We start from the raw sequence: 27,878 nt of genomic DNA, 5'->3' as shown, positions 1-27,878 counted from the left end.
CAATTTTGAAATCTCCGTTCATAAGGCGTGAAAGCAACCTGAAAAGCATTGTAAGGGCAGCTCTTTCAGTATATGCCAGCATGACTCAGCGTAGACCATGAGTTAGTTTTGTGGAAAGAAGCATTGTGCTTGCACTTCCTAGTTGCAAGCTCATCCTGCTCTGCTCTATAGCAAATGTGAAGCTCAATGTGAGCACTAGCCTCGAAGGAAGAGCTTGCCTTGCCTTGCCTAAGTGAAAGAGTGCAACAGCTCCGTGAGCCCTAAGTTGCTGTTCTGTGTCAGTTGACGGGGAAGAGGCTTTACCGTTCTCCTTGCCACCTCGTGTCAGCAACCGTTTTGGTTTCAGAACACTCTGTACCCCCCGGAGCTCTGGGCCCTCTATGCAAAATCCAGCATCGCAGGCCTTTCAGAGTCGCTCTGTGTTTGCAGAGAAAGGTGCAGCACACGGCACTTTTCCTTGGGACGGTTTGATTTTCCGACCTCTAAACAGCTTCGGGATCACAGTTCAAGAATCCCTAACTCGCCAAGGACGTGGTCGCCCTTGCCCTAGGTAAGCTCAACAGAACAAAGCACTCTGTTTCTATTTCCTTCCAACACCTCTTATGTGAGGTAAGAAATTCCCCTAGGAGAGTATCAGCGTGCCTTCCAAATTCCACAGAAGCACAGTCCGTGGTGTAAAACGACAGGCGTACGGAAGATGCAGAGGCCTCTTGGACATCCTCCAGCGTCCTTCCTTTAGGCAGTTCGCTATACCCAGAATAGCGGGTATAGAAAAACGTGAATCAGCGAAGGGCCCAGTGGGTTAATTGTGTCTCTTTGGACTAGCTAGACTCAGCCTATACTAAGGCTGGAAGTCAACAGCGAAACGGGAGTGTGATCCCAAAGGCTTTTTTGCCAATTTTGAAATCTCCGTTCATAAGGCGAGAAAGCTACCTGAAAAGCATTGTAAGGGCAGCTCTTTCAGTATATGCCAGCATGACTCAGCGTAGACCATGAGTTAGTTTTGTGGAAAGAAGCATTGTGCTTGCACTTCCTAGTTGCAAGCTCATCCTGCTCTGCTCTATAGCAAATGTGAAGCTCAATGTGAGCACTAGCCTCGAAGGAAGAGCTTGCCTTGCCTTGCCTAAGTGAAAGAGTGCAACAGCTCCGTGAGCCCTAAATTGCTGTTCTGTGTCAGTTGACGGGGAAGAGGCTTTACCGTTCTCCTTGCCACCTCGTGTCAGCAACCGTTTCGGTTTCAGAACACTCTGTACCCCCCGGAGCTCTGGGCCCTCTATGCAAAATCCAGCATCGCAGGCCTTTCAGAGTCGCTCTGTGTTTGCAGAGAAAGGTGCAGCACACGGCACTTTTCCTTGGGACGGTTTGATTTTCCGACCTCTAAACAGCTTCGGGAACACAGTTCAAGAATCCCTAACTCGCCAAGGACGTGGTCGCCCTTGCCCTAGGTAAGCTCAACAGAACAAAGCACTCTGTTTCTATTTCCTTCCAACACCTCTTATGTGAGGTAAGAAATTCCCCTAGGAGAGTATCAGCGTGCCTTCCAAATTCCACAGAAGCACAGTCCGTGGTGTAAAACGACAGGCGTACGGAAGATGCAGAGGCCTCTTGGACATCCTCCAGCGTCCTTCCTTTAGGCAGTTCGCTATACCCAGAATAGCGGGTATAGAAAAACGTGAATCAGCGAAGGGCCTAGTGGGTTAATTGGGTCTCTTTGGACTAGCTAGACTCAGCCTGTACTAAGGCTGGAAGTGAACAGCGAAACGGGAGTGTGATACCAAAGGCTTTTTTGCCAATTTTGAAAGCTCCGTTCATAAGGCGTGAAAGCAACCTGAAAAGCATTGTAAGGGCAGCTCTTTCAGTATATGCCAGCATGACTCAGCGTAGACCATGAGTTAGTTTTGTGGAAAGAAGCATTGTGCTTGCACTTCCTAGTTGCAAGCTCATCCTGCTCTGCTCTATAGCAAATGTGAAGCTCAATGTGAGCACTAGCCTCGAAGGAAGAGCTTGACTTGCCTTGCCTAAGTGAAAGAGTGCAACAGCTCCGTGAGCCCTAAATTGCTGTTCTGTGTCAGTTGACGGGGAAGAGGCTTTACCGTTCTCCTTGCCACCTCGTGTCAGCAACCGTTTCGGTTTCAGAACACTCTGTACCCCCCGGAGCTCTGGGCCCTCTATGCAAAATCCAGCATCGCAGGCCTTTCAGAGTCGCTCTGTGTTTGCAGAGAAAGGTGCAGCACACGGCACTTTTCCTTGGGACGGTTTGATTTTCCGACCTCTAAACAGCTTCGGGAACACAGTTCAAGAATCCCTAACTCGCCAAGGACGTGGTCGCCCTTGCCCTAGGTAAGCTCAACAGAACAAAGCACTCTGTTTCTATTTCCTTCCAACACCTCTTATGTGAGGTAAGAAATTCCACTTGGAGAGTATCAGCGTGCCTTCCAAATTCCACAGAAGCACAGTCCGTGGTGTAAAACGACAGGCGTACGGAAGATGCAGAGGCCTCTTGGACATCCTCCAGCGTCCTTCCTTTAGGCAGTTCGCTATACCCAGAATAGCGGGTATAGAAAAACGTGAATCAGCGAAGGGTCCAGTGGGTTAATTGGGTCTCTTTGGACTAGCTAGACTCAGCCTGTACTAAGGCTGGAAGTGAACAGCGAAACGGGAGTGTGATCCCAAAGGCTTTTTTGCCAATTTTGAAAGCTCCGTTCATAAGGCGTGAAAGCAACCTGAAAAGCATTGTAAGGGCAGCTCTTTCAGTATATGCCAGCATGACTCAGCGTAGACCATGAGTTAGTTTTGTGGAAAGAAGCATTGTGCTTGCACTTCCTAGTTGCAAGCTCATCCTGCTCTGCTCTATAGCAAATGTGAAGCTCAATGTGAGCACTAGCCTCGAAGGAAGAGCTTGCCTTGCCTTGCCTAAGTGAAAGAGTGCAACAGCTCCGTGAGCCCTAAATTGCTGTTCTGTGTCAGTTGACGGGGAAGAGGCTTTACCGTTCTCCTTGCCACCTCGTGTCAGCAACCGTTTCGGTTTCAGAACACTCTGTACCCCCCGGAGCTCTGGGCCCTCTATGCAAAATCCAGCATCGCAGGCCTTTCAGAGTCGCTCTGTGTTTGCAGAGAAAGGTGCAGCACACGGCACTTTTCCTTGGGACGGTTTGATTTTCCGACCTCTAAACAGCTTCGGGAACACAGTTCAAGAATCCCTAACTCGCCAAGGACGTGGTCGCCCTTGCCCTAGGTAAGCTCAACAGAACAAAGCACTCTGTTTCTATTTCCTTCCAACACCTCTTATGTGAGGTAAGAAATTCCCCTAGGAGAGTATCAGCGTGCCTTCCAAATTCCACAGAAGCACAGTCCGTGGTGTAAAACGACAGGCGTACGGAAGATGCAGAGGCCTCTTGGACATCCTCCAGCGTCCTTCCTTTAGGCAGTTCGCTATACCCAGAATAGCGGGTATAGAAAAACGTGAATCAGCGAAGGGCCCAGTGGGTTAATTGTGTCTCTTTGGACTAGCTAGACTCAGCCTATACTAAGGCTGGAAGTCAACAGCGAAACGGGAGTGTGATCCCAAAGGCTTTTTTGCCAATTTTGAAATCTCCGTTCATAAGGCGAGAAAGCTACCTGAAAAGCATTGTAAGGGCAGCTCTTTCAGTATATGCCAGCATGACTCAGCGTAGACCATGAGTTAGTTTTGTGGAAAGAAGCATTGTGCTTGCACTTCCTAGTTGCAAGCTCATCCTGCTCTGCTCTATAGCAAATGTGAAGCTCAATGTGAGCACTAGCCTCGAAGGAAGAGCTTGCCTTGCCTTGCCTAAGTGAAAGAGTGCAACAGCTCCGTGAGCCCTAAATTGCTGTTCTGTGTCAGTTGACGGGGAAGAGGCTTTACCGTTCTCCTTGCCACCTCGTGTCAGCAACCGTTTCGGTTTCAGAACACTCTGTACCCCCCGGAGCTCTGGGCCCTCTATGCAAAATCCAGCATCGCAGGCCTTTCAGAGTCGCTCTGTGTTTGCAGAGAAAGGTGCAGCACACGGCACTTTTCCTTGGGACGGTTTGATTTTCCGACCTCTAAACAGCTTCGGGAACACAGTTCAAGAATCCCTAACTCGCCAAGGACGTGGTCGCCCTTGCCCTAGGTAAGCTCAACAGAACAAAGCACTCTGTTTCTATTTCCTTCCAACACCTCTTATGTGAGGTAAGAAATTCCCCTAGGAGAGTATCAGCGTGCCTTCCAAATTCCACAGAAGCACAGTCCGTGGTGTAAAACGACAGGCGTACGGAAGATGCAGAGGCCTCTTGGACATCCTCCAGCGTCCTTCCTTTAGGCAGTTCGCTATACCCAGAATAGCGGGTATAGAAAAACGTGAATCAGCGAAGGGCCTAGTGGGTTAATTGGGTCTCTTTGGACTAGCTAGACTCAGCCTGTACTAAGGCTGGAAGTGAACAGCGAAACGGGAGTGTGATACCAAAGGCTTTTTTGCCAATTTTGAAAGCTCCGTTCATAAGGCGTGAAAGCAACCTGAAAAGCATTGTAAGGGCAGCTCTTTCAGTATATGCCAGCATGACTCAGCGTAGACCATGAGTTAGTTTTGTGGAAAGAAGCATTGTGCTTGCACTTCCTAGTTGCAAGCTCATCCTGCTCTGCTCTATAGCAAATGTGAAGCTCAATGTGAGCACTAGCCTCGAAGGAAGAGCTTGACTTGCCTTGCCTAAGTGAAAGAGTGCAACAGCTCCGTGAGCCCTAAATTGCTGTTCTGTGTCAGTTGACGGGGAAGAGGCTTTACCGTTCTCCTTGCCACCTCGTGTCAGCAACCGTTTCGGTTTCAGAACACTCTGTACCCCCCGGAGCTCTGGGCCCTCTATGCAAAATCCAGCATCGCAGGCCTTTCAGAGTCGCTCTGTGTTTGCAGAGAAAGGTGCAGCACACGGCACTTTTCCTTGGGACGGTTTGATTTTCCGACCTCTAAACAGCTTCGGGAACACAGTTCAAGAATCCCTAACTCGCCAAGGACGTGGTCGCCCTTGCCCTAGGTAAGCTCAACAGAACAAAGCACTCTGTTTCTATTTCCTTCCAACACCTCTTATGTGAGGTAAGAAATTCCACTTGGAGAGTATCAGCGTGCCTTCCAAATTCCACAGAAGCACAGTCCGTGGTGTAAAACGACAGGCGTACGGAAGATGCAGAGGCCTCTTGGACATCCTCCAGCGTCCTTCCTTTAGGCAGTTCGCTATACCCAGAATAGCGGGTATAGAAAAACGTGAATCAGCGAAGGGTCCAGTGGGTTAATTGGGTCTCTTTGGACTAGCTAGACTCAGCCTGTACTAAGGCTGGAAGTGAACAGCGAAACGGGAGTGTGATCCCAAAGGCTTTTTTGCCAATTTTGAAAGCTCCGTTCATAAGGCGTGAAAGCAACCTGAAAAGCATTGTAAGGGCAGCTCTTTCAGTATATGCCAGCATGACTCAGCGTAGACCATGAGTTAGTTTTGTGGAAAGAAGCATTGTGCTTGCACTTCCTAGTTGCAAGCTCATCCTGCTCTGCTCTATAGCAAATGTGAAGCTCAATGTGAGCACTAGCCTCGAAGGAAGAGCTTGCCTTGCCTTGCCTAAGTGAAAGAGTGCAACAGCTCCGTGAGCCCTAAATTGCTGTTCTGTGTCAGTTGACGGGGAAGAGGCTTTACCGTTCTCCTTGCCACCTCGTGTCAGCAACCGTTTCGGTTTCAGAACACTCTGTACCCCCCGGAGCTCTGGGCCCTCTATGCAAAATCCAGCATCGCAGGCCTTTCAGAGTCGCTCTGTGTTTGCAGAGAAAGGTGCAGCACACGGCACTTTTCCTTGGGACGGTTTGATTTTCCGACCTCTAAACAGCTTCGGGAACACAGTTCAAGAATCCCTAACTCGCCAAGGACGTGGTCGCCCTTGCCCTAGGTAAGCTCAACAGAACAAAGCACTCTGTTTCTATTTCCTTCCAACACCTCTTATGTGAGGTAAGAAATTCCCCTAGTTGAGTATCAGCGTGCCTTCCAAATTCCACAGAAGCACAGTCCGTGGTGTAAAACGACAGGCGTACGGAAGATGCAGAGGCCTCTTGGACATCCTCCAGCGTCCTTCCTTTAGGCAGTTCGCTATACCCAGAATAGCGGGTATAGAAAAACGTGAATCAGCGAAGGGCCCAGTGGGTTAATTGGGTCTCTTTGGACTAGCTAGACTCAGCCTATACTAAGGCTGGAAGTCAACAGCGAAACGGGAGTGTGATCCCAAAGGCTTTTTTGCCAATTTTGAAAGCTCCGTTCATAAGGCGTGAAAGCAACCTGAAAAGCATTGTAAGGGCAGCTCTTTCAGTATATGCCAGCATGACTCAGCGTAGACCATGAGTTAGTTTTGTGGAAAGAAGCATTGTGCTTGCACTTCCTAGTTGCAAGCTCATCCTGCTCTGCTCTATAGCAAATGTGAAGCTCAATGTGAGCACTAGCCTCGAAGGAAGAGCTTGCCTTGCCTTGCCTAAGTGAAAGAGTGCAACAGCTCCGTGAGCCCTAAATTGCTGTTCTGTGTCAGTTGACGGGGAAGAGGCTTTACCGTTCTCCTTGCCACCTCGTGTCAGCAACCGTTTCGGTTTCAGAACACTCTGTACCCCCCGGAGCTCTGGGCCCTCTATGCAAAATCCAGCATCGCAGGCCTTTCAGAGTCGCTCTGTGTTTGCAGAGAAAGGTGCAGCACACGGCACTTTTCCTTGGGACGGTTTGATTTTCCGACCTCTAAACAGCTTCGGGAACACAGTTCAAGAATCCCTAACTCGCCAAGGACGTGGTCGCCCTTGCCCTAGGTAAGCTCAACAGAACAAAGCACTCTGTTTCTATTTCCTTCCAACACCTCTTATGTGAGGTAAGAAATTCCCCTAGGAGATTATCAGCGTGCCTTCCAAATTCCACAGAAGCACAATCCGTGGTGTAAAACGACAGGCGTACGGAAGATGCAGAGGCCTCTTGGACATCCTCCAGCGTCCTTCCTTTAGGCAGTTCGCTATACCCAGAATAGGGGGTATAGAAAAACGTGAATCAGCGAAGGGCCCAGTGGGTTAATTGTGTCTCTTTGGACTAGCTAGACTCAGGCTATACTAAGGCTGGAAGTCAACAGCGAAACGGGAGTGTGATCCCAAAGGCTTTTTTGCCAATTTTGAAAGCTCCGTTCATAAGGCGTGAAAGCAACCTGAAAAGCATTGTAAGGGCAGCTCTTTCAGTATATGCCAGCATGACTCAGCGTAGACCATGAGTTAGTTTTGTGGAAAGAAGCATTGTGCTTGCACTTCCTAGTTGCAAGCTCATCCTGCTCTGCTCTATAGCAAATGTGAAGCTCAATGTGAGCACTAGCCTCGAAGGAAGAGCTTGACTTGCCTTGCCTAAGTGAAAGAGTGCAACAGCTCCGTGAGCCCTAAATTGCTGTTCTGTGTCAGTTGACGGGGAAGAGGCTTTACCGTTCTCCTTGCCACCTCGTGTCAGCAACCGTTTCGGTTTCAGAACACTCTGTACCCCCCGGAGCTCTGGGCCCTCTATGCAAAATCCAGCATCGCAGGCCTTTCAGAGTCGCTCTGTGTTTGCAGAGAAAGGTGCAGCACACGGCACTTTTCCTTGGGACGGTTTGATTTTCCGACCTCTAAACAGCTTCGGGAACACAGTTCAAGAATCCCTAACTCGCCAAGGACGTGGTCGCCCTTGCCCTAGGTAAGCTCAACAGAACAAAGCACTCTGTTTCTATTTCCTTCCAACACCTCTTATGTGAGGTAAGAAATTCCCCTAGTTGAGTATCAGCGTACCTTCCAAATTCCACAGAAGCACAGTCCGTGGTGTAAAACGACAGGCGTACGGAAGATGCAGAGGCCTCTTGGACATCCTCCAGCGTCCTTCCTTTAGGCAGTTCGCTATACCCAGAATAGCGGGTATAGAAAAACGTGAATCAGCGAAGGGCCCAGTGGGTTAATTGGGTCTCTTTGGACTAGCTAGACTCAGCCTATACTAAGGCTGGAAGTCAACAGCGAAACGGGAGTGTGATCCCAAAGGCTTTTTTGCCAATTTTGAAAGCTCCGTTCATAAGGCGTGAAAGCAACCTGAAAAGCATTGTAAGGGCAGCTCTTTCAGTATATGCCAGCATGACTCAGCGTAGACCATGAGTTAGTTTTGTGGAAAGAAGCATTGTGCTTGCACTTCCTAGTTGCAAGCTCATCCTGCTCTGCTCTATAGCAAATGTGAAGCTCAATGTGAGCACTAGCCTCGAAGGAAGAGCTTGCCTTGCCTTGCCTAAGTGAAAGAGTGCAACAGCTCCGTGAGCCCTAAATTGCTGTTCTGTGTCAGTTGACGGGGAAGAGGCTTTACCGTTCTCCTTGCCACCTCGTGTCAGCAACCGTTTCGGTTTCAGAACACTCTGTACACCCCGGAGCTCTGGGCCCTCTATGCAAAATCCAGCATCGCAGGCCTTTCAGAGTCGCTCTGTGTTTGCAGAGAAAGGTGCAGCACACGGCACTTTTCCTTGGGACGGTTTGATTTTCCGACCTCTAAACAGCTTCGGGAACACAGTTCAAGAATCCCTAACTCGCCAAGGACGTGGTCGCCCTTGCCCTAGGTAAGCTCAACAGAACAAAGCACTCTGTTTCTATTTCCTTCCAACACCTCTTATGTGAGGTAAGAAATTCCCCTAGGAGATTATCAGCGTGCCTTCCAAATTCCACAGAAGCACATTTCATGGTGTAAAACGACAGGCGTAAGGAAGATGCAGAGGCCTCTTGGACATCCTCCAGCGTCCTTCCTTTAGGCAGTTCGCTATACCCAGAATAGGGGGTATAGAAAAACGTGAATCAGCGAAGGGCCCAGTGGGTTAATTGTGTCTCTTTGGACTAGCTAGACTCAGCCTATACTAAGGCTGGAAGTCAACAGCGAAACGGGAGTGTGATCCCAAAGGCTTTTTTGCCAATTTTGAAATCTCCGTTCATAAGGCGTGAAAGCAACCTGAAAAGCATTGTAAGGGCAGCTCTTTCAGTATATGCCAGCATGACTCAGCGTAGACCATGAGTTAGTTTTGTGGAAAGAAGCATTGTGCTTGCACTTCCTAGTTGCAAGCTCATCCTGCTCTGCTCTATAGCAAATGTGAAGCTCAATGTGAGCACTAGCCTCGAAGGAAGAGCTTGCCTTGCCTTGCCTAAGTGAAAGAGTGCAACAGCTCCGTGAGCCCTAAATTGCTGTTCTGTGTCAGTTGACGGGGAAGAGGGTTTACCGTTCTCCTTGCCACCTCGTGTCAGCAACCGTTTCGGTTTCAGAACACTCTGTACCCCCCGGAGCTCTGGGCCCTCTATGCAAAATCCAGCATCGCAGGCCTTTCAGAGTCGCTCTGTGTTTGCAGAGAAAGGTGCAGCACACGGCACTTTTCCTTGGGACGGTTTGATTTTCCGACCTCTAAACAGCTTCGGGAACACAGTTCAAGAATCCCTAACTCGCCAAGGACGTGGTCGCCCTTGCCCTAGGTAAGCTCAACAGAACAAAGCACTCTGTTTCTATTTCCTTCCAACACCTCTTATGTGAGGTAAGAAATTCCACTTGGAGAGTATCAGCGTGCCTTCCAAATTCCACAGAAGCACAGTCCGTGGTGTAAAACGACAGGCGTACGGAAGATGCAGAGGCCTCTTGGACATCCTCCAGCGTCCTTCCTTTAGGCAGTTCGCTATACCCAGAATAGCGGGTATAGAAAAACGTGAATCAGCGAAGGGTCCAGTGGGTTAATTGGGTCTCTTTGGACTAGCTAGACTCAGCCTGTACTAAGGCTGGAAGTGAACAGCGAAACGGGAGTGTGATCCCAAAGGCTTTTTTGCCAATTTTGAAAGCTCCGTTCATAAGGCGTGAAAGCAACCTGAAAAGCATTGTAAGGGCAGCTCTTTCAGTATATGCCAGCATGACTCAGCGTAGACCATGAGTTAGTTTTGTGGAAAGAAGCATTGTGCTTGCACTTCCTAGTTGCAAGCTCATCCTGCTCTGCTCTATAGCAAATGTGAAGCTCAATGTGAGCACTAGCCTCGAAGGAAGAGCTTGCCTTGCCTTGCCTAAGTGAAAGAGTGCAACAGCTCCGTGAGCCCTAAATTGCTGTTCTGTGTCAGTTGACGGGGAAGAGGCTTTACCGTTCTCCTTGCCACCTCGTGTCAGCAACCGTTTCGGTTTCAGAACACTCTGTACCCCCCGGAGCTCTGGGCCCTCTATGCAAAATCCAGCATCGCAGGCCTTTCAGAGTCGCTCTGTGTTTGCAGAGAAAGGTGCAGCACACGGCACTTTTCCTTGGGACGGTTTGATTTTCCGACCTCTAAACAGCTTCGGGAACACAGTTCAAGAATCCCTAACTCGCCAAGGACGTGGTCGCCCTTGCCCTAGGTAAGCTCAACAGAACAAAGCACTCTGTTTCTATTTCCTTCCAACACCTCTTATGTGAGGTAAGAAATTCCCCTAGGAGAGTATCAGCGTGCCTTCCAAATTCCACAGAAGCACAGTCCGTGGTGTAAAACGACAGGCGTACGGAAGATGCAGAGGCCTCTTGGACATCCTCCAGCGTCCTTCCTTTAGGCAGTTCGCTATACCCAGAATAGCGGGTATAGAAAAACGTGAATCAGCGAAGGGCCCAGTGGGTTAATTGGGTCTCTTTGGACTAGCTAGACTCAGCCTGTACTAAGGCTGGAAGTCAACAGCGAAACGGGAGTGTGATCCCAAAGGCTTTTTTGCCAATTTTGAAAGCTCCGTTCATAAGGCGTGAAAGCAACCTGAAAAGCATTGTAAGGGCAGCTCTTTCAGTATATGCCAGCATGACTCAGCGTAGACCATGAGTTAGTTTTGTGGAAAGAAGCATTGTGCTTGCACTTCCTAGTTGCAAGCTCATCCTGCTCTGCTCTATAGCAAATGTGAAGCTCAATGTGAGCACTAGCCTCGAAGGAAGAGCTTGCCTTGCCTTGCCTAAGTGAAAGAGTGCAACAGCTCCGTGAGCCCTAAATTGCTGTTCTGTGTCAGTTGACGGGGAAGAGGCTTTACCGTTCTCCTTGCCACCTCGTGTCAGCAACCGTTTCGGTTTCAGAACACTCTGTACCCCCCGGAGCTCTGGGCCCTCTATGCAAAATCCAGCATCGCAGGCCTTTCAGAGTCGCTCTGTGTGTGCAGAGAAAGGTGCAGCACACGGCACTTTTCCTTGGGACGGTTTGATTTTCCGACCTCTAAACAGCTTCGGGAACACAGTTCAAGAATCCCTAACTCGCCAAGGACGTGGTCGCCCTTGCCCTAGGTAAGCTCAACAGAACAAAGCACTCTGTTTCTATTTCCTTCCAACACCTCTTATGTGAGGTAAGAAATTCCCCTAGGAGAGTATCAGCGTGCCTTCCAAATTCCACAGAAGCACAGTCCGTGGTGTAAAACGACAGGCGTACGGAAGATGCAGAGGCCTCTTGGACATCCTCCAGCGTCCTTCCTTTAGGCAGTTCGCTATACCCAGAATAGCGTGTATAGAAAAACGTGAATCAGCGAAGGGCCCAGTGGTTTAATTGGGTCTCTTTGGACTAGCTAGACTCAGCCTGTACTAAGGCTGGAAGTGAACAGCAAAACGGGAGTGTGATCCCAAAGGCTTTTTTGCCAATTTTGAAAACTCCGTTCATAAGGCGTGAAAGCAACCTGAAAAGCATTGTAAGGGCAGCTCTTTCAGTATATGCCAGCATGACTCAGCGTAGACCATGAGTTAGTTTTGTGGAAAGAAGCATTGTGCTTGCACTTCCTAGTTGCAAGCTCATCCTGCTCTGCTCTATAGCAAATGTGAAGCTCAATGTGAGCACTAGCCTCGAAGGAAGAGCTTGCCTTGCCTTGCCTAAGTGAAAGAGTGCAACAGCTCCGTGAGCCCTAAATTGCTGTTCTGTGTCAGTTGACGGGGAAGAGGCTTTACCGTTCTCCTTGCCACCTCGTGTCAGCAACCGTTTCGGTTTCAGAACACTCTGTACCCCCCGGAGCTCTGGGCCCTCTATGCAAAATCCAGCATCGCAGGCCTTTCAGAGTCGCTCTGTGTTTGCAGAGAAAGGTGCAGCACACGGCACTTTTCCTTGGGACGGTTTGATTTTCCGACCTCTAAACAGCTTCGGGAACACAGTTCAAGAATCCCTAACTCGCCAAGGACGTGGTCGCCCTTGCCCTAGGTAAGCTCAACAGAACAAAGCACTCTGTTTCTATTTCCTTCCAACACCTCTTATGTGAGGTAAGAAATTCCCCTAGTTGAGTATCAGCGTGCCTTCCAAATTCCACAGAAGCACAGTCCGTGGTGTAAAACGACAGGCGTACGGAAGATGCAGAGGCCTCTTGGACATCCTCCAGCGTCCTTCCTTTAGGCAGTTCGCTATACCCAGAATAGCGGGTATAGAAAAACGTGAATCAGCGAAGGGCCCAGTGGGTTAATTGGGTCTCTTTGGACTAGCTAGACTCAGCCTATACTAAGGCTGGAAGTCAACAGCGAAACGGGAGTGTGATCCCAAAGGCTTTTTTGCCAATTTTGAAATCTCCGTTCATAAGGCGTGAAAGCAACCTGAAAAGCATTGTAAGGGCAGCTCTTTCAGTATATGCCAGCATGACTCAGCGTAGACCATGAGTTAGTTTTGTGGAAAGAAGCATTGTGCTTGCACTTCCTAGTTGCAAGCTCATCCTGCTCTGCTCTATAGCAAATGTGAAGCTCAATGTGAGCACTAGCCTCGAAGGAAGAGCTTGCCTTGCCTTGCCTAAGTGAAAGAGTGCAACAGCTCCGTGAGCCCTAAATTGCTGTTCTGTGTCAGTTGACGGGGAAGAGGCTTTACCGTTCTCCTTGCCACCTCGTGTCAGCAACCGTTTCGGTTTCAGAACACTCTGTACCCCCCGGAGCTCTGGGCCCTCTATGCAAAATCCAGCATCGCAGGCCTTTCAGAGTCGCTCTGTGTTTGCAGAGAAAGGTGCAGCACACGGCACTTTTCCTTGGGACGGTTTGATTTTCCGACCTCTAAACAGCTTCGGGAACACAGTTCAAGAATCCCTAACTCGCCAAGGACGTGGTCGCCCTTGCCCTAGGTAAGCTCAACAGAACAAAGCACTCTGTTTCTATTTCCTTCCAACACCTCTTATGTGAGGTAAGAAATTCCCCTAGGAGATTATCAGCGTGCCTTCCAAATTCCACAGAAGCACAATCCGTGGTGTAAAACGACAGGCGTACGGAAGATGCAGAGGCCTCTTGGACATCCTCCAGCGTCCTTCCTTTAGGCAGTTCGCTATACCCAGAATAGGGGGTATAGAAAAACGTGAATCAGCGAAGGGCCCAGTGGGTTAATTGTGTCTCTTTGGACTAGCTAGACTCAGGCTATACTAAGGCTGGAAGTCAACAGCGAAACGGGAGTGTGATCCCAAAGGCTTTTTTGCCAATTTTGAAAGCTCCGTTCATAAGGCGTGAAAGCAACCTGAAAAGCATTGTAAGGGCAGCTCTTTCAGTATATGCCAGCATGACTCAGCGTAGACCATGAGTTAGTTTTGTGGAAAGAAGCATTGTGCTTGCACTTCCTAGTTGCAAGCTCATCCTGCTCTGCTCTATAGCAAATGTGAAGCTCAATGTGAGCACTAGCCTCGAAGGAAGAGCTTGACTTGCCTTGCCTAAGTGAAAGAGTGCAACAGCTCCGTGAGCCCTAAATTGCTGTTCTGTGTCAGTTGACGGGGAAGAGGCTTTACCGTTCTCCTTGCCACCTCGTGTCAGCAACCGTTTCGGTTTCAGAACACTCTGTACCCCCCGGAGCTCTGGGCCCTCTATGCAAAATCCAGCATCGCAGGCCTTTCAGAGTCGCTCTGTGTTTGCAGAGAAAGGTGCAGCACACGGCACTTTTCCTTGGGACGGTTTGATTTTCCGACCTCTAAACAGCTTCGGGAACACAGTTCAAGAATCCCTAACTCGCCAAGGACGTGGTCGCCCTTGCCCTAGGTAAGCTCAACAGAACAAAGCACTCTGTTTCTATTTCCTTCCAACACCTCTTATGTGAGGTAAGAAATTCCCCTAGTTGAGTATCAGCGTACCTTCCAAATTCCACAGAAGCACAGTCCGTGGTGTAAAACGACAGGCGTACGGAAGATGCAGAGGCCTCTTGGACATCCTCCAGCGTCCTTCCTTTAGGCAGTTCGCTATACCCAGAATAGCGGGTATAGAAAAACGTGAATCAGCGAAGGGCCCAGTGGGTTAATTGGGTCTCTTTGGACTAGCTAGACTCAGCCTATACTAAGGCTGGAAGTCAACAGCGAAACGGGAGTGTGATCCCAAAGGCTTTTTTGCCAATTTTGAAAGCTCCGTTCATAAGGCGTGAAAGCAACCTGAAAAGCATTGTAAGGGCAGCTCTTTCAGTATATGCCAGCATGACTCAGCGTAGACCATGAGTTAGTTTTGTGGAAAGAAGCATTGTGCTTGCACTTCCTAGTTGCAAGCTCATCCTGCTCTGCTCTATAGCAAATGTGAAGCTCAATGTGAGCACTAGCCTCGAAGGAAGAGCTTGCCTTGCCTTGCCTAAGTGAAAGAGTGCAACAGCTCCGTGAGCCCTAAATTGCTGTTCTGTGTCAGTTGACGGGGAAGAGGCTTTACCGTTCTCCTTGCCACCTCGTGTCAGCAACCGTTTCGGTTTCAGAACACTCTGTACACCCCGGAGCTCTGGGCCCTCTATGCAAAATCCAGCATCGCAGGCCTTTCAGAGTCGCTCTGTGTTTGCAGAGAAAGGTGCAGCACACGGCACTTTTCCTTGGGACGGTTTGATTTTCCGACCTCTAAACAGCTTCGGGAACACAGTTCAAGAATCCCTAACTCGCCAAGGACGTGGTCGCCCTTGCCCTAGGTAAGCTCAACAGAACAAAGCACTCTGTTTCTATTTCCTTCCAACACCTCTTATGTGAGGTAAGAAATTCCCCTAGGAGATTATCAGCGTGCCTTCCAAATTCCACAGAAGCACATTTCATGGTGTAAAACGACAGGCGTAAGGAAGATGCAGAGGCCTCTTGGACATCCTCCAGCGTCCTTCCTTTAGGCAGTTCGCTATACCCAGAATAGGGGGTATAGAAAAACGTGAATCAGCGAAGGGCCCAGTGGGTTAATTGTGTCTCTTTGGACTAGCTAGACTCAGCCTATACTAAGGCTGGAAGTCAACAGCGAAACGGGAGTGTGATCCCAAAGGCTTTTTTGCCAATTTTGAAATCTCCGTTCATAAGGCGTGAAAGCAACCTGAAAAGCATTGTAAGGGCAGCTCTTTCAGTATATGCCAGCATGACTCAGCGTAGACCATGAGTTAGTTTTGTGGAAAGAAGCATTGTGCTTGCACTTCCTAGTTGCAAGCTCATCCTGCTCTGCTCTATAGCAAATGTGAAGCTCAATGTGAGCACTAGCCTCGAAGGAAGAGCTTGCCTTGCCTTGCCTAAGTGAAAGAGTGCAACAGCTCCGTGAGCCCTAAATTGCTGTTCTGTGTCAGTTGATGGGGAAGAGGCTTTACCGTTCTCCTTGCCACCTCGTGTCAGCAACCGTTTCGGTTTCAGAACACTCTGTACCCCCCGGAGCTCTGGGCCCTCTATGCAAAATCCAGCATCGCAGGCCTTTCAGAGTCGCTCTGTGTTTGCAGAGAAAGGTGCAGCACACGGCACTTTTCCTTGGGACGGTTTGATTTTCCGACCTCTAAACAGCTTCGGGAACACAGTTCAAGAATCCCTAACTCGCCAAGGACGTGGTCGCCCTTGCCCTAGGTAAGCTCAACAGAACAAAGCACTCTGTTTCTATTTCCTTCCAACACCTCTTATGTGAGGTAAGAAATTCCACTTGGAGAGTATCAGCGTGCCTTCCAAATTCCACAGAAGCACAGTCCGTGGTGTAAAACGACAGGCGTACGGAAGATGCAGAGGCCTCTTGGACATCCTCCAGCGTCCTTCCTTTAGGCAGTTCGCTATACCCAGAATAGCGGGTATAGAAAAACGTGAATCAGCGAAGGGTCCAGTGGGTTAATTGGGTCTCTTTGGACTAGCTAGACTCAGCCTGTACTAAGGCTGGAAGTGAACAGCGAAACGGGAGTGTGATCCCAAAGGCTTTTTTGCCAATTTTGAAAGCTCCGTTCATAAGGCGTGAAAGCAACCTGAAAAGCATTGTAAGGGCAGCTCTTTCAGTATATGCCAGCATGACTCAGCGTAGACCATGAGTTAGTTTTGTGGAAAGAAGCATTGTGCTTGCACTTCCTAGTTGCAAGCTCATCCTGCTCTGCTCTATAGCAAATGTGAAGCTCAATGTGAGCACTAGCCTCGAAGGAAGAGCTTGCCTTGCCTTGCCTAAGTGAAAGAGTGCAACAGCTCCGTGAGCCCTAAATTGCTGTTCTGTGTCAGTTGACGGGGAAGAGGCTTTACCGTTCTCCTTGCCACCTCGTGTCAGCAACCGTTTCGGTTTCAGAACACTCTGTACCCCCCGGAGCTCTGGGCCCTCTATGCAAAATCCAGCATCGCAGGCCTTTCAGAGTCGCTCTGTGTTTGCAGAGAAAGGTGCAGCACACGGCACTTTTCCTTGGGACGGTTTGATTTTCCGACCTCTAAACAGCTTCGGGAACACAGTTCAAGAATCCCTAACTCGCCAAGGACGTGGTCGCCCTTGCCCTAGGTAAGCTCAACAGAACAAAGCACTCTGTTTCTATTTCCTTCCAACACCTCTTATGTGAGGTAAGAAATTCCCCTAGGAGAGTATCAGCGTGCCTTCCAAATTCCACAGAAGCACAGTCCGTGGTGTAAAACGACAGGCGTACGGAAGATGCAGAGGCCTCTTGGACATCCTCCAGCGTCCTTCCTTTAGGCAGTTCGCTATACCCAGAATAGCGGGTATAGAAAAACGTGAATCAGCGAAGGGCCCAGTGGGTTAATTGGGTCTCTTTGGACTAGCTAGACTCAGCCTGTACTAAGGCTGGAAGTCAACAGCGAAACGGGAGTGTGATCCCAAAGGCTTTTTTGCCAATTTTGAAAGCTCCGTTCATAAGGCGTGAAAGCAACCTGAAAAGCATTGTAAGGGCAGCTCTTTCAGTATATGCCAGCATGACTCAGCGTAGACCATGAGTTAGTTTTGTGGAAAGAAGCATTGTGCTTGCACTTCCTAGTTGCAAGCTCATCCTGCTCTGCTCTATAGCAAATGTGAAGCTCAATGTGAGCACTAGCCTCGAAGGAAGAGCTTGCCTTGCCTTGCCTAAGTGAAAGAGTGCAACAGCTCCGTGAGCCCTAAATTGCTGTTCTGTGTCAGTTGACGGGGAAGAGGCTTTACCGTTCTCCTTGCCACCTCGTGTCAGCAACCGTTTCGGTTTCAGAACACTCTGTACCCCCCGGAGCTCTGGGCCCTCTATGCAAAATCCAGCATCGCAGGCCTTTCAGAGTCGCTCTGTGTGTGCAGAGAAAGGTGCAGCACACGGCACTTTTCCTTGGGACGGTTTGATTTTCCGACCTCTAAACAGCTTCGGGAACACAGTTCAAGAATCCCTAACTCGCCAAGGACGTGGTCGCCCTTGCCCTAGGTAAGCTCAACAGAACAAAGCACTCTGTTTCTATTTCCTTCCAACACCTCTTATGTGAGGTAAGAAATTCCCCTAGGAGAGTATCAGCGTGCCTTCCAAATTCCACAGAAGCACAGTCCGTGGTGTAAAACGACAGGCGTACGGAAGATGCAGAGGCCTCTTGGACATCCTCCAGCGTCCTTCCTTTAGGCAGTTCGCTATACCCAGAATAGCGTGTATAGAAAAACGTGAATCAGCGAAGGGCCCAGTGGTTTAATTGGGTCTCTTTGGACTAGCTAGACTCAGCCTGTACTAAGGCTGGAAGTGAACAGCAAAACGGGAGTGTGATCCCAAAGGCTTTTTTGCCAATTTTGAAAACTCCGTTCATAAGGCGTGAAAGCAACCTGAAAAGCATTGTAAGGGCAGCTCTTTCAGTATATGCCAGCATGACTCAGCGTAGACCATGAGTTAGTTTTGTGGAAAGAAGCATTGTGCTTGCACTTCCTAGTTGCAAGCTCATCCTGCTCTGCTCTATAGCAAATGTGAAGCTCAATGTGAGCACTAGCCTCGAAGGAAGAGCTTGCCTTGCCTTGCCTAAGTGAAAGAGTGCAACAGCTCCGTGAGCCCTAAATTGCTGTTCTGTGTCAGTTGACGGGGAAGAGGCTTTACCGTTCTCCTTGCCACCTCGTGTCAGCAACCGTTTCGGTTTCAGAACACTCTGTACCCCCCGGAGCTCTGGGCCCTCTATGCAAAATCCAGCATCGCAGGCCTTTCAGAGTCGCTCTGTGTTTGCAGAGAAAGGTGCAGCACACGGCACTTTTCCTTGGGACGGTTTGATTTTCCGACCTCTAAACAGCTTCGGGAACACAGTTCAAGAATCCCTAACTCGCCAAGGACGTGGTCGCCCTTGCCCTAGGTAAGCTCAACAGAACAAAGCACTCTGTTTCTATTTCCTTCCAACACCTCTTATGTGAGGTAAGAAATTCCCCTAGTTGAGTATCAGCGTGCCTTCCAAATTCCACAGAAGCACAGTCCGTGGTGTAAAACGACAGGCGTACGGAAGATGCAGAGGCCTCTTGGACATCCTCCAGCGTCCTTCCTTTAGGCAGTTCGCTATACCCAGAATAGCGGGTATAGAAAAACGTGAATCAGCGAAGGGCCCAGTGGGTTAATTGGGTCTCTTTGGACTAGCTAGACTCAGCCTATACTAAGGCTGGAAGTCAACAGCGAAACGGGAGTGTGATCCCAAAGGCTTTTTTGCCAATTTTGAAATCTCCGTTCATAAGGCGTGAAAGCAACCTGAAAAGCATTGTAAGGGCAGCTCTTTCAGTATATGCCAGCATGACTCAGCGTAGACCATGAGTTAGTTTTGTGGAAAGAAGCATTGTGCTTGCACTTCCTAGTTGCAAGCTCATCCTGCTCTGCTCTATAGCAAATGTGAAGCTCAATGTGAGCACTAGCCTCGAAGGAAGAGCTTGCCTTGCCTTGCCTAAGTGAAAGAGTGCAACAGCTCCGTGAGCCCTAAATTGCTGTTCTGTGTCAGTTGACGGGGAAGAGGCTTTACCGTTCTCCTTGCCACCTCGTGTCAGCAACCGTTTCGGTTTCAGAACACTCTGTACCCCCCGGAGCTCTGGGCCCTCTATGCAAAATCCAGCATCGCAGGCCTTTCAGAGTCGCTCTGTGTTTGCAGAGAAAGGTGCAGCACACGGCACTTTTCCTTGGGACGGTTTGATTTTCCGACCTCTAAACAGCTTCGGGAACACAGTTCAAGAATCCCTAACTCGCCAAGGACGTGGTCGCCCTTGCCCTAGGTAAGCTCAACAGAACAAAGCACTCTGTTTCTATTTCCTTCCAACACCTCTTATGTGAGGTAAGAAATTCCCCTAGGAGATTATCAGCGTGCCTTCCAAATTCCACAGAAGCACATTTCATGGTGTAAAAGGACAGGCGTAAGGAAGATGCAGAGGCCTCTTGGACATCCTCCAGCGTCCTTCCTTTAGGCAGTTCGCTATACCCAGAATAGGGGGTATAGAAAAACGTGAATCAGCGAAGGGCCCAGTGGGTTAATTGTGTCTCTTTGGACTAGCTAGACTCAGCCTATACTAAGGCTGGAAGTCAACAGCGAAACGGGAGTGTGATCCCAAAGGCTTTTTTGCCAATTTTGAAATCTCCGTTCATAAGGCGTGAAAGCAACCTGAAAAGCATTGTAAGGGCAGCTCTTTCAGTATATGCCAGCATGACTCAGCGTAGACCATGAGTTAGTTTTGTGGAAAGAAGCATTGTGCTTGCACTTCCTAGTTGCAAGCTCATCCTGCTCTGCTCTATAGCAAATGTGAAGCTCAATGTGAGCACTAGCCTCGAAGGAAGAGCTTGACTTGCCTTGCCTAAGTGAAAGAGTGCAACAGCTCCGTGAGCCCTAAATTGCTGTTCTGTGTCAGTTGACGGGGAAGAGGCTTTACCGTTCTCCTTGCCACCTCGTGTCAGCAACCGTTTCGGTTTCAGAACACTCTGTACCCCCCGGAGCTCTGGGCCCTCTATGCAAAATCCAGCATCGCAGGCCTTTCAGAGTCGCTCTGTGTTTGCAGAGAAAGGTGCAGCACACGGCACTTTTCCTTGGGACGGTTTGATTTTCCGACCTCTAAACAGCTTCGGGAACACAGTTCAAGAATCCCTAACTCGCCAAGGACGTGGTCGCCCTTGCCCTAGGTAAGCTCAACAGAACAAAGCACTCTGTTTCTATTTCCTTCCAACACCTCTTATGTGAGGTAAGAAATTCCCCTAGGAGATTATCAGCGTGCCTTCCAAATTTCACAGAAGCACATTTCATGGTGTAAAACGACAGGCGTAAGGAAGATGCAGAGGCCTCTTGGACATCCTCCAGCGTCCTTCCTTTAGGCAGTTCGCTATACCCAGAATAGGGGGTATAGAAAAACGTGAATCAGCGAAGGGCCCAGTGGGTTAATTGTGTCTCTTTGGACTAGCTAGACTCAGCCTATACTAAGGCTGGAAGTCAACAGCGAAACGGGAGTGTGATCCCAAAGGCTTTTTTGCCAATTTTGAAATCTCCGTTCATAAGGCGTGAAAGCAACCTGAAAAGCATTGTAAGGGCAGCTCTTTCAGTATATGCCAGCATGACTCAGCGTAGACCATGAGTTAGTTTTGTGGAAAGAAGCATTGTGCTTGCACTTCCTAGTTGCAAGCTCATCCTGCTCTGCTCTATAGCAAATGTGAAGCTCAATGTGAGCACTAGCCTCGAAGGAAGAGCTTGCCTTGCCTTGCCTAAGTGAAAGAGTGCAACAGCTCCGTGAGCCCTAAATTGCTGTTCTGTGTCAGTTGACGGGGAAGAGGCTTTACCGTTCTCCTTGCCACCTCGTGTCAGCAACCGTTTCGGTTTCAGAACACTCTGTACCCCCCGGAGCTCTGGGCCCTCTATGCAAAATCCAGCATCGCAGGCCTTTCAGAGTCGCTCTGTGTTTGCAGAGAAAGGTGCAGCACACGGCACTTTTCCTTGGGACGGTTTGATTTTCCGACCTCTAAACAGCTTCGGGAACACAGTTCAAGAATCCCTAACTCGCCAAGGACGTGGTCGCCCTTGCCCTAGGTAAGCTCAACAGAACAAAGCACTCTGTTTCTATTTCCTTCCAACACCTCTTATGTGAGGTAAGAAATTCCCCTAGGAGAGTATCAGCGTGCCTTCCAAATTCCACAGAAGCACAGTCCGTGGTGTAAAACGACAGGCGTACGGAAGATGCAGAGGCCTCTTGGACATCCTCCAGCGTCCTTCCTTTAGGCAGTTCGCTATACCCAGAATAGCGTGTATAGAAAAACGTGAATCAGCGAAGGGCCCAGTGGTTTAATTGGGTCTCTTTGGACTAGCTAGACTCAGCCTGTACTAAGGCTGGAAGTGAACAGCAAAACGGGAGTGTGATCCCAAAGGCTTTTTTGCCAATTTTGAAATCTCCGTTCATAAGGCGTGAAAGCAACCTGAAAAGCATTGTAAGGGCAGCTCTTTCAGTATATGCCAGCATGACTCAGCGTAGACCATGAGTTAGTTTTGTGGAAAGAAGCATTGTGCTTGCACTTCCTAGTTGCAAGCTCATCCTGCTCTGCTCTATAGCAAATGTGAAGCTCAATGTGAGCACTAGCCTCGAAGGAAGAGCTTGACTTGCCTTGCCTAAGTGAAAGAGTGCAACAGCTCCGTGAGCCCTAAATTGCTGTTCTGTGTCAGTTGACGGGGAAGAGGCTTTACCGTTCTCCTTGCCACCTCGTGTCAGCAACCGTTTCGGTTTCAGAACACTCTGTACCCCCCGGAGCTCTGGGCCCTCTATGCAAAATCCAGCATCGCAGGCCTTTCAGAGTCGCTCTGTGTTTGCAGAGAAAGGTGCAGCACACGGCACTTTTCCTTGGGACGGTTTGATTTTCCGACCTCTAAACAGCTTCGGGAACACAGTTCAAGAATCCCTAACTCGCCAAGGACGTGGTCGCCCTTGCCCTAGGTAAGCTCAACAGAACAAAGCACTCTGTTTCTATTTCCTTCCAACACCTCTTATGTGAGGTAAGAAATTCCCCTAGTTGAGTATCAGCGTGCCTTCCAAATTCCACAGAAGCACAGTCCGTGGTGTAAAACGACAGGCGTACGGAAGATGCAGAGGCCTCTTGGACATCCTCCAGCGTCCTTCCTTTAGGCAGTTCGCTATACCCAGAATAGCGGGTATAGAAAAACGTGAATCAGCGAAGGGCCCAGTGGGTTAATTGGGTCTCTTTGGACTAGCTAGACTCAGCCTATACTAAGGCTGGAAGTCAACAGCGAAACGGGAGTGTGATCCCAAAGGCTTTTTTGCCAATTTTGAAAGCTCCGTTCATAAGGCGTGAAAGCAACCTGAAAAGCATTGTAAGGGCAGCTCTTTCAGTATATGCCAGCATGACTCAGCGTAGACCATGAGTTAGTTTTGTGGAAAGAAGCATTGTGCTTGCACTTCCTAGTTGCAAGCTCATCCTGCTCTGCTCTATAGCAAATGTGAAGCTCAATGTGAGCACTAGCCTCGAAGGAAGAGCTTGCCTTGCCTTGCCTAAGTGAAAGAGTGCAACAGCTCCGTGAGCCCTAAATTGCTGTTCTGTGTCAGTTGACGGGGAAGAGGCTTTACCGTTCTCCTTGCCACCTCGTGTCAGCAACCGTTTCGGTTTCAGAACACTCTGTACCCCCCGGAGCTCTGGGCCCTCTATGCAAAATCCAGCATCGCAGGCCTTTCAGAGTCGCTCTGTGTTTGCAGAGAAAGGTGCAGCACACGGCACTTTTCCTTGGGACGGTTTGATTTTCCGACCTCTAAACAGCTTCGGGAACACAGTTCAAGAATCCCTAACTCGCCAAGGACGTGGTCGCCCTTGCCCTAGGTAAGCTCAACAGAACAAAGCACTCTGTTTCTATTTCCTTCCAACACCTCTTATGTGAGGTAAGAAATTCCCCTAGGAGATTATCAGCGTGCCTTCCAAATTCCACAGAAGCACATTTCATGGTGTAAAAGGACAGGCGTAAGGAAGATGCAGAGGCCTCTTGGACATCCTCCAGCGTCCTTCCTTTAGGCAGTTCGCTATACCCAGAATAGGGGGTATAGAAAAACGTGAATCAGCGAAGGGCCCAGTGGGTTAATTGTGTCTCTTTGGACTAGCTAGACTCAGCCTATACTAAGGCTGGAAGTCAACAGCGAAACGGGAGTGTGATCCCAAAGGCTTTTTTGCCAATTTTGAAATCTCCGTTCATAAGGCGTGAAAGCAACCTGAAAAGCATTGTAAGGGCAGCTCTTTCAGTATATGCCAGCATGACTCAGCGTAGACCATGAGTTAGTTTTGTGGAAAGAAGCATTGTGCTTGCACTTCCTAGTTGCAAGCTCATCCTGCTCTGCTCTATAGCAAATGTGAAGCTCAATGTGAGCACTAGCCTCGAAGGAAGAGCTTGACTTGCCTTGCCTAAGTGAAAGAGTGCAACAGCTCCGTGAGCCCTAAATTGCTGTTCTGTGTCAGTTGACGGGGAAGAGGCTTTACCGTTCTCCTTGCCACCTCGTGTCAGCAACCGTTTCGGTTTCAGAACACTCTGTACCCCCCGGAGCTCTGGGCCCTCTATGCAAAATCCAGCATCGCAGGCCTTTCAGAGTCGCTCTGTGTTTGCAGAGAAAGGTGCAGCACACGGCACTTTTCCTTGGGACGGTTTGATTTTCCGACCTCTAAACAGCTTCGGGAACACAGTTCAAGAATCCCTAACTCGCCAAGGACGTGGTCGCCCTTGCCCTAGGTAAGCTCAACAGAACAAAGCACTCTGTTTCTATTTCCTTCCAACACCTCTTATGTGAGGTAAGAAATTCCACTAGGAGAGTATCAGCGTGCCTTCCAAATTCCACAGAAGCACAGTCCGTGGTGTAAAACGACAGGCGTACGGAAGATGCAGAGGCCTCTTGGACATCCTCCAGCGTCCTTCCTTTAGGCAGTTCGCTATACCCAGAATAGCGGGTATAGAAAAACGTGAATCAGCGAAGGGCCCAGTGGGTTAATTGGGTCTCTTTGGACTAGCTAGACTCAGCCTATACTAAGGCTGGAAGTCAACAGCGAAACGGGAGTGTGATCCCAAAGGCTTTTTTGCCAATTTTGAAAGCTCCGTTCATAAGGCGTGAAAGCAACCTGAAAAGCATTGTAAGGGCAGCTCTTTCAGTATATGCCAGCATGACTCAGCGTAGACCATGAGTTAGTTTTGTGGAAAGAAGCATTGTGCTTGCACTTCCTAGTTGCAAGCTCATCCTGCTCTGCTCTATAGCAAATGTGAAGCTCAATGTGAGCACTAGCCTCGAAGGAAGAGCTTGCCTTGCCTTGCCTAAGTGAAAGAGTGCAACAGCTCCGTGAGCCCTAAATTGCTGTTCTGTGTCAGTTGACGGGGAAGAGGCTTTACCGTTCTCCTTGCCACCTCGTGTCAGCAACCGTTTCGGTTTCAGAACACTCTGTACCCCCCGGAGCTCTGGGCCCTCTATGCAAAATCCAGCATCGCAGGCCTTTCAGAGTCGCTCTGTGTTTGCAGAGAAAGGTGCAGCACACGGCACTTTTCCTTGGGACGGTTTGATTTTCCGACCTCTAAACAGCTTCGGGAACACAGTTCAAGAATCCCTAACTCGCCAAGGACGTGGTCGCCCTTGCCCTAGGTAAGCTCAACAGAACAAAGCACTCTGTTTCTATTTCCTTCCAACACCTCTTATGTGAGGTAAGAAATTCCCCTAGGAGAGTATCAGCGTGCCTTCCAAATTCCACAGAAGCACAGTCCGTGGTGTAAAACGACAGGCGTACGGAAGATGCAGAGGCCTCTTGGACATCCTCCAGCGTCCTTCCTTTAGGCAGTTCGCTATACCCAGAATAGCGGGTATAGAAAAACGTGAATCAGCGAAGGGCCCAGTGGGTTAATTGGGTCTCTTTGGACTAGCTAGACTCAGCCTGTACTAAGGCTGGAAGTCAACAGCGAAACGGGAGTGTGATCCCAAAGGCTTTTTTGCCAATTTTGAAAGCTTCGTTCATAAGGCGTGAAAGCTACCTGAAAAGCATTGTAAGGGCAGCTCTTTCAGTATATGCCAGCATGACTCAGCGTAGACCATGAGTTAGTTTTGTGGAAAGAAGCATTGTGCTTGCACTTCCTAGTTGCAAGCTCATCCTGCTCTGCTCTATAGCAAATGTGAAGCTCAATGTGAGCACTAGCCTCGAAGGAAGAGCTTGCCTTGCCTTGCCTAAGTGAAAGAGTGCAACAGCTCCGTGAGCCCTAAATTGCTGTTCTGTGTCAGTTGACGGGGAAGAGGCTTTACCGTTCTCCTTGCCACCTCGTGTCAGCAACCGTTTCGGTTTCAGAACACTCTGTACCCCCCGGAGCTCTGGGCCCTCTATGCAAAATCCAGCATCGCAGGCCTTTCAGAGTCGCTCTGTGTTTGCAGAGAAAGGTGCAGCACACGGCACTTTTCCTTGGGACGGTTTGATTTTCCGACCTCTAAACAGCTTCGGGAACACAGTTCAAGAATCCCTAACTCGCCAAGGACGTGGTCGCCCTTGCCCTAGGTAAGCTCAACAGAACAAAGCACTCTGTTTCTATTTCCTTCCAACACCTCTTATGTGAGGTAAGAAATTCCCCTAGGAGATTATCAGCGTGCCTTCCAAATTTCACAGAAGCACATTTCATGGTGTAAAACGACAGGCGTAAGGAAGATGCAGAGGCCTCTTGGACATCCTCCAGCGTCCTTCCTTTAGGCAGTTCGCTATACCCAGAATAGGGGGTATAGAAAAACGTGAATCAGCGAAGGGCCCAGTGGGTTAATTGTGTCTCTTTGGACTAGCTAGACTCAGCCTATACTAAGGCTGGAAGTCAACAGCGAAACGGGAGTGTGATCCCAAAGGCTTTTTTGCCAATTTTGAAATCTCCGTTCATAAGGCGTGAAAGCAACCTGAAAAGCATTGTAAGGGCAGCTCTTTCAGTATATGCCAGCATGACTCAGCGTAGACCATGAGTTAGTTTTGTGGAAAGAAGCATTGTGCTTGCACTTCCTAGTTGCAAGCTCATCCTGCTCTGCTCTATAGCAAATGTGAAGCTCAATGTGAGCACTAGCCTCGAAGGAAGAGCTTGCCTTGCCTTGCCTAAGTGAAAGAGTGCAACAGCTCCGTGAGCCCTAAATTGCTGTTCTGTGTCAGTTGACGGGGAAGAGGCTTTACCGTTCTCCTTGCCACCTCGTGTCAGCAACCGTTTCGGTTTCAGAACACTCTGTACCCCCCGGAGCTCTGGGCCCTCTATGCAAAATCCAGCATCGCAGGCCTTTCAGAGTCGCTCTGTGTTTGCAGAGAAAGGTGCAGCACACGGCACTTTTCCTTGGGACGGTTTGATTTTCCGACCTCTAAACAGCTTCGGGAACACAGTTCAAGAATCCCTAACTCGCCAAGGACGTGGTCGCCCTTGCCCTAGGTAAGCTCAACAGAACAAAGCACTCTGTTTCTATTTCCTTCCAACACCTCTTATGTGAGGTAAGAAATTCCCCTAGGAGATTATCAGCGTGCCTTCCAAATTTCACAGAAGCACATTTCATGGTGTAAAACGACAGGCGTAAGGAAGATGCAGAGGCCTCTTGGACATCCTCCAGCGTCCTTCCTTTAGGCAGTTCGCTATACCCAGAATAGGGGGTATAGAAAAACGTGAATCAGCGAAGGGCCCAGTGGGTTAATTGTGTCTCTTTGGACTAGCTAGACTCAGCCTATACTAAGGCTGGAAGTGAACAGCGAAACGGGAGTGTGATCCCAAAGGCTTTTTTGCCAATTTTGAAATCTCCGTTCATAAGGCGTGAAAGCAACCTGAAAAGCATTGTAAGGGCAGCTCTTTCAGTATATGCCAGCATGACTCAGCGTAGACCATGAGTTAGTTTTGTGGAAAGAAGCATTGTGCTTGCACTTCCTAGTTGCAAGCTCATCCTGCTCTGCTCTATAGCAAATGTGAAGCTCAATGTGAGCACTAGCCTCGAAGGAAGAGCTTGCCTTGCCTTGCCTAAGTGAAAGAGTGCAACAGCTCCGTGAGCCCTAAATTGCTGTTCTGTGTCAGTTGACGGGGAAGAGGCTTTACCGTTCTCCTTGCCACCTCGTGTCAGCAACCGTTTCGGTTTCAGAACACTCTGTACCCCCCGGAGCTCTGGGCCCTCTATGCAAAATCCAGCATCGCAGGCCTTTCAGAGTCGCTCTGTGTTTGCAGAGAAAGGTGCAGCACACGGCACTTTTCCTTGGGACGGTTTGATTTTCCGACCTCTAAACAGCTTCGGGAACACAGTTCAAGAATCCCTAACTCGCCAAGGACGTGGTCGCCCTTGCCCTAGGTAAGCTCAACAGAACAAAGCACTCTGTTTCTATTTCCTTCCAACACCTCTTATGTGAGGTAAGAAATTCCCCTAGGAGAGTATCAGCGTGCCTTCCAAATTCCACAGAAGCACAGTCCGTGGTGTAAAACGACAGGCGTACGGAAGATGCAGAGGCCTCTTGGACATCCTCCAGCGTCCTTCCTTTAGGCAGTTCGCTATACCCAGAATAGCGGGTATAGAAAAACGTGAATCAGCGAAGGGCCCAGTGGGTTAATTGGGTCTCTTTGGACTAGCTAGACTCAGCCTGTACTAAGGCTGGAAGTGAACAGCGAAACGGGAGTGTGATCCCAAAGGCTTTTTTGCCAATTTTGAAAGCTCCGTTCATAAGGCGTGAAAGCAACCTGAAAAGCATTGTAAGGGCAGCTCTTTCAGTATATGCCAGCATGACTCAGCGTAGACCATGAGTTAGTTTTGTGGAAAGAAGCATTGTGCTTGC

Source organism: Kogia breviceps, chromosome 1 (assembly GCF_026419965.1).
Source record: "Kogia breviceps isolate mKogBre1 chromosome 1, mKogBre1 haplotype 1, whole genome shotgun sequence".
Lineage (NCBI taxonomy): Eukaryota > Metazoa > Chordata > Mammalia > Artiodactyla > Physeteridae > Kogia > Kogia breviceps.
Note: the sequence above shows the minus strand (reverse complement) of the source record.